Source organism: Acinonyx jubatus, chromosome E2, assembly GCF_027475565.1.
Source record: "Acinonyx jubatus isolate Ajub_Pintada_27869175 chromosome E2, VMU_Ajub_asm_v1.0, whole genome shotgun sequence".
Lineage (NCBI taxonomy): Eukaryota > Metazoa > Chordata > Mammalia > Carnivora > Felidae > Acinonyx > Acinonyx jubatus.
The window spans coordinates 57,000,830-57,007,430 of record NC_069396.1 but is presented as its reverse complement, the minus strand read 5'-3'; positions in this window follow the sequence as shown (position 1 = coordinate 57,007,430).

Below are 6,601 nucleotides of genomic sequence, written 5' to 3'. Positions count from 1 at the left end.
CAACTTCGCTCCCACTATATTGGCTATAATTTGGAAAAAAATACAAGTGTCATTGAGGATGTGGAGGAATCTGAACCCTCACATTTTGCTTTTGGAAATGTGAAATGGATCGGCCACTGTGGAAAACCCTTTGGCAGGTCATTAAAAAGTTAAACCCAAAATTACCATATAACCAGGAAATTTCACTTCTAGGCATAAGTTTTAGTTCTGCAACATAGATAATTCTAGAAATCCCTGTGTAACCACATGCCGGTAGCGAACAATATGTTAGTGGAACAGAAACCTGCAAAGAGAGTAGATCTCATGATAAGTGCTCTTACCACAATGAAAAACAGAAATAAAAAAGAATTGCATACAAGTCATCAAGCACACAGTTATGCATGTATGCTTACAAACGACTCACAAGAGACAAAAAGTGTCAATAATCCAAATGTCCACCAACAGATATATGGATGAACAAACAAACAAAACGAAAATATGCATTAATTGCCTCCAATTTGTGCTTTGCACCAAGTGAAAGACAGGATTCACAGTCTGGACAAAGAGCTAATTGTCTGGGGGACAAGAGGCAGTGAGGAGGCAGGAATGACTCAGGTTTTGATGGAGAGAAGGTACTGCTGTTACAGGAAGACAAGGTCAGAGAGAGAAAGTGTGAAAGAGAAACAAACCTACAAACCCAAGCCCAGATCCAGGGGTGGTTCCCTCTGCAAGTCAGTGAACAGTATTATAAAAGTGTTCCCCATCCTTCTTCTCTTGGGGTCACCCAGCCTGTGACAGCCCCATTGGGTCCTCCTGTCAACCGAGGCAGGTGTGGAACACCTCTCAATTCCTCACTCCCACATCTCACATGATGACAGTCCAGACAGCTCTGCCCTGGAACCCTCTTTCCATGACCCTCTCCAGCACCACAGTAAAGCACAAAGACTCAAGACATCATGTTGGAGTTACCATATCAGCTTCCTTCTGGTCCCCACTCCAGACCTCACCCCTTGATGAACTGTTTTATTCTCATGATCCCAAACATGCCTGTCTCGACCCTCCTCTACACAAAACCCACCCACTTGTCTCCACCTTCCTCCCATGAGACCCACGTGTCTATACCTGATACTCCACGTGCTGATGACAAGGCAGGGCCTGCTTCTCCCCACAGGCAAACTCACCCCAGTTCACCTCCTCCCTCCCCAGACACCACACACACTAGGTTATAATTACACATGTGTCCTCCTGGGATGTACTCACTGAGCCCATCTGAACACAGCAGACTACTTCCCAAACCTCTGAGGCCCTGAAAACAACAAAGAACTCTCGCTGCCTCTTCCCACTCAGCTACGAATGTATTTGTTACAGGGAGTGTGTGAGTGGATCCCAAGAACCCACAACACCACGTGGAATGCAGATCGGCTCATCACTCAGTGGTTAGATTAAGGTCAGAGGGTTAACACTGCTGGCTATCAACACCATCCTCCTACAGAACATGAATCTCCAGTGCTTGGTGACATGACCAGATGTGGTAACTACTCACTAAACGTTGGTTGTTTCCCAGGGTGGTGGAAAGAAGGAAGAAACTTTCCATTTACAGAACTCAGGAAAGGAAAGTGTCTCACCCAGATCACACAGCCTCTACAAGAGGCACAGGCAGAACTAGAACTGAAATTGGACCGACTCCCAGGCCCGGTTCTCCCTCCCCCACGTCGTGCTCCAGTACCAAATTCACTGTCTGGACTTGGGCTTGGTGGGGAGCAGGCAGAATTGGGGTCTTGTGAGACTCACATCTGGTTTGAAAGGTCACAGGGCCTCTGCCCTACAATTTTTAACTGAGATGGAGGTCATCAATACGGACATGAGGGTTACTTCAGAGATAGGATCCAACCACTTCCCATTCGACGGTAGTGCGGGCATCCTATGGGTCTTGGTCCAAGATTGAACTGTAACTAGCATGCCTGGCCTCCTCTTGGCCCCCAGTGAGGGGATTTTGAGAAAGTTCATGATGAAAAAGTAGCTCCCCTTTCCTGTGGAATTTCTACATCAAAATTCCTCATATATGACATTCTGTGAATCTGTTCTTTCTGATCCTGTTATCCCCTCATGTGAGTAAGAAAGGATGAAAGAAGCTACAAAACAACAACCAGAACTAATTAAATGGCAGTAGTAAGTCTTCACATATCAGCAACCACTTCCAACGTAAATGGATTATCAAAAGACAGCATGACTGAGGGATAGAAAGAAATAACATCCAACTATAGGCTGCCTACGGAAGACTCACTTCAGCTTCAAGTCACAGGATGACTGAAAGGGAAAGGAGGTGCAGTGGAGTGAAAGCACAGATAATAAACGTTGTGAGAATGTAAGGTGTACAAGTGTTGATTGACTCCACCATGGCTTTAGCAAACTCCTCCCTCACATCACATAATTACCATCTCTTTATTTGTGGTGAGAATATTGAAGATCTATTCTCTAAGCAGCTTACAAGGATTTAATACAGTATTATTCCCTATAATCACTATGCTCTGCATTACATCTCCAGAATTCATTCATCTTATAACCGGAGCCTTGTACCCTTTGACCATCATCTCCCCATTTCCCCCAGCCACACTGCCCCTGCTAAACACCACTTTACTCTTCTTTGTTTCTGCTTCTAGGAGCTTAACTTTTTAAAATTCCACACATAAGTGAAATCATACATTATTTATTTGTCTTTCTCTGTCTGATCTGTTTCACTTAGTATAATGCCCTTAAGGTCCACCCTTGTTCCTGCACATGGCAGGAATTCTTTCTTTCTCACGACTGAATAAGATAGATAGATGGATAGATAGATAGATAGATAGATAGATAGATAGATAGATAGGTAGATAGATAGATAGATAATGTACCACATATTTTTATCCATTCATCCATTGATGGGCATTGATGGATATTGTTGTTTCCAGGTCTCACCTATATGTTCATGGGAGTGAAGACACCTCTTCAAGATCCTGTTTTCATTTCCTTTGGATACATACCCAAAAGTGAGATTAACAGAATATCTAGAAGTTCCATTTTTAATTTTTTTGGAAAAAAATTGCTTTCCATACTTGGCTCCACCAAGGTATAGTCTCACCAACAGTGTACGGGATCTTCTTTTCTCTACATCTTCACCAGCATTGTTGTCTCTTCTGTCTTTGATAATGGCCATACTGGTGTGAGGTGATATCTCATGGCAGGTTTGATTTGCATTTCTTTGGTGATTAGCAACATCCAATGTGTTACTGACTGACATTTCTCAAGTAGACTCCAGAACTCTCCCAGCGCTGTTTATGTTCATGGGTAGCTGTCCAGTTGTTGATCTTTGCAGGGGGACAGAGTCTGTGGTCTCCATGTCACCATTTCTGTGACATCACTCTGAGCATGTATGATTTCTCCTTTTTTTAAAAAAATGTTTATTTATTGGGGCGCCTGGGTGGCTCAGTCAGTTAAGCCTTCAACTTCAGCTCGGGTCATGATCTCACAGTTCTTGGGTTTGAGCTGACAGGTTTGAGCTGTGCTGACAACTCAGAGCCTGGAACCTGCTTCAGATTCTGTGTCTCCCTCTCTGCCCCTCCCCTGCTCATGCTCTTTGTTCTCTGTCTCTCAAAAATAAATAAACGTCAAAAAAATGTTTATTTATTTACTTTGAGAGAGACAGAAAGCCTGAACATGGAAGGAGCAGAGAGAGAGAGGAGAGAGAGAATCCCAAGGAGACCCCACACTGTCAGCACAGAGCCCCATGTGGGCCTCAAACACATGAGATCATGACCTGAACCAAAATCAACAGTTAGATGCTTAAACCACTGAGCCACCCAGGCACCCATGTACTGTCTATTCATAAATAAATTTCCTTTGCATCCACAGATTCGATCTTACAAATGTTGCATTAAGTTTCCAATTATGTATTGACTTATGCCTTACATAGTTCAAGGAGATGTGATTAGATCAATTGTAGTTCATAAGTGCTGCATCTTATATGTGAACGAATTATTTAAACAGAAAAAAATAACTTCTTTATAAAAGCATTTTTGTTTTATATTCAATTTTGGTTATAGCTAGCAGCTAATTTCACTAAATAATAATAACACCACAGACCGACACACTTTATTGATTTAGAACATGTTTAATGATTTTGTTTTAGATGAGATTTATTGTGAGTACATTTGAGTCTTCTTATGGAGATGGTGATTTGATCTAATCCTTGAGGAGATGAGTTAATCTGTGGATGTGTGGTAATATGTTAACACTTTTGAATTATCACTGCCACTTTACTGAAGGACTGGTTTATTATGTATTAAGATACCCTGCCTCTCATAGATTACTTTTTTTTTTCAACGTTTATTTATTTTTGGGACAGAGAGAGACAGAGCATGAACGGGGGAGGGGCAGAGAGAGAGGGAAACACAGAATCGGAAACAGGCTCCAGGCTCTGAGCCATCAGCCCAGAGCCTGACGTGGGGCTCGAACTCACGCACCGCGAGATCATGACCTGGCTGAAGTCGGAAGCTTAACCGACTGCGCCACCCAGGTGCCCCCTCTCATAGCTTACTTTTGACTGTCCAGCCTTCTTTTTGTTAGATGAAGATTTACATGTTTTCCAAACAAGCAAAGATAAAAAGGAGAGAAACAAGAAAACCCCAGACTCCTAAATACAGAGACAAACTGGTGGTTGCTGAAAGGGAGGTGGTGAAGGGATTAAGAACACACCCTGATGAACACTGAGTAATGGACAGAATTGTTGAATCATTATACTGGACACTTGACACTAAAGTAACTCCGTATGTTAATTCTACCTGAATTTAAAAATACAAATTTAAATTAAAAAATAAACAATTTAGCTGAAAAGAAGATTTTTTTGTTTTGTTTTCTACAATTACAGTTTGAAAGCTATACATTGTACTTTTTTTTTCAATATACGAAATTTATTGTCAAATTGGTTTCCATACAACACCCAGTGCTCATCCCAAAAGGTGCCCTCCTCAATACCCATCCCCCACCCTCCCCTCCCTCCCACCCCCCATCAACCCTCAGTTTGTTCTCAGTTTTTAAGAGTCTCTTATGCTTTGGCTCTCTCCCACTCTAACCTCTTTTTTTTTTTTTCCTTCCCCTCCCCCATGGGTTTCTGTTAAGTTTCTCAGGATCCACATAAGAGTGAAAACATATGGTATCTGTCTTTCTCTGTATGGCTTATTTCACTTAGCATAACACTCTCCAGTTCCATCCACGTTGCTACAAAGGGCCCTATTTCGTTCTTTCCCATTGCCATGTAGTACTCCATTGTGTATATAAACCACAATTTCTCTATCCATTCATCAGTTGATGGACATTTAGGCTCTTTCCATAATTTGGCTATTGTTAAAGCTGCTGCTATAAATATTGGGGTACAAATGCCCCTATGCATCAGTACTCCTGTATCCCTTGGGTAAATTCCTAGCAGTGCTATTGCTGGGTCATACGGTAGGTCTATTATTAACTTTTTGAGGAATCTCCACACTGTTTTCCAGAGTGGCTGCACCAATTTGCATTCCCACCAACAGTGCAAGAGGGTTCCCGTTTCTCCACATCCTCTCCAGCATCTATAGTCTCCTGATTTGTTCATTTTGGCCACTCTGACTGGTGTGAGGTGATATCTGAGTGGTTTTGATTTGTATTTCCCTGATGAGGAGTGACGTTGAGCATCTTTTCATGTGCCTGTTGGCCATCCGGATGTCTTCTTTAGAGAAGTGTCTATTCATGTTTTCTGCCCATTTCTTCACTGGGTTATTTGTTTTTCGGGTGTGGAGTTTGGTGAGCTCTTTATAGATTTTGGATACTAGCCCTTTGTCCGATATGTCATTTGCAAATATCTTTTCCCATTCTGTTGGTTGCCTTTTAGTTTTGTTGGTTGTTTCCTTTGCTGTGCAGAAGCTTTTTATCTTCATAAGGTCCCAGTAATTCATTTTTGCTTTTAATTCTCTTGCCTTTGGGGATGTGTCGAGTAAGAGATTGCTACGGCTGAGGTCAGAGAAGTCTTTTCCTGCTTTCTCCTCTAGGGTTTTGATGGTTTCCTGTCTCACATTCAGGTCCTTTATCCATTTTGAGTTTATTTTTGTGAATGGTGTGAGAAAGTGGTCGAGTTTCAATCTTCTGCATGTTGCTGTCCAGTTCTCCCAGCACCATTTGTTAAAGAGACTGTCTTTTTTTCCATTGGATATTCTTTCCTGCTTTGTCAAAGATGAGTTGGCCATACGTTTGTGGGTCTAGTTCTGGGGTTTCTATTCTATTCCACTGGTCTATGTGTCTGTTTTTGTACCATATACATTGTACTTCTAATTTTAGGTAGTTACATGTTATTACAGGAATTCTCATTTATAATTTTGAACAATTTTTTAATTCCTCCTCTCTTTTAGTAAAAGGACCCAAACTTTGGCTCAACTCTTAGTACTTACATTTCTCAAAAGCTCTGTCATTCTGTCTGTCTCTCTCTCACCTACACATTTTGGTATTTGGATTCAGCTAATATTTTGATTCAGCTTTCTTAAGTACAAATGTATATGTGTAAGGATATATACATGTAATTTTCCAATGTTTATATCTTTGCCATTTTCCCTCACTATCT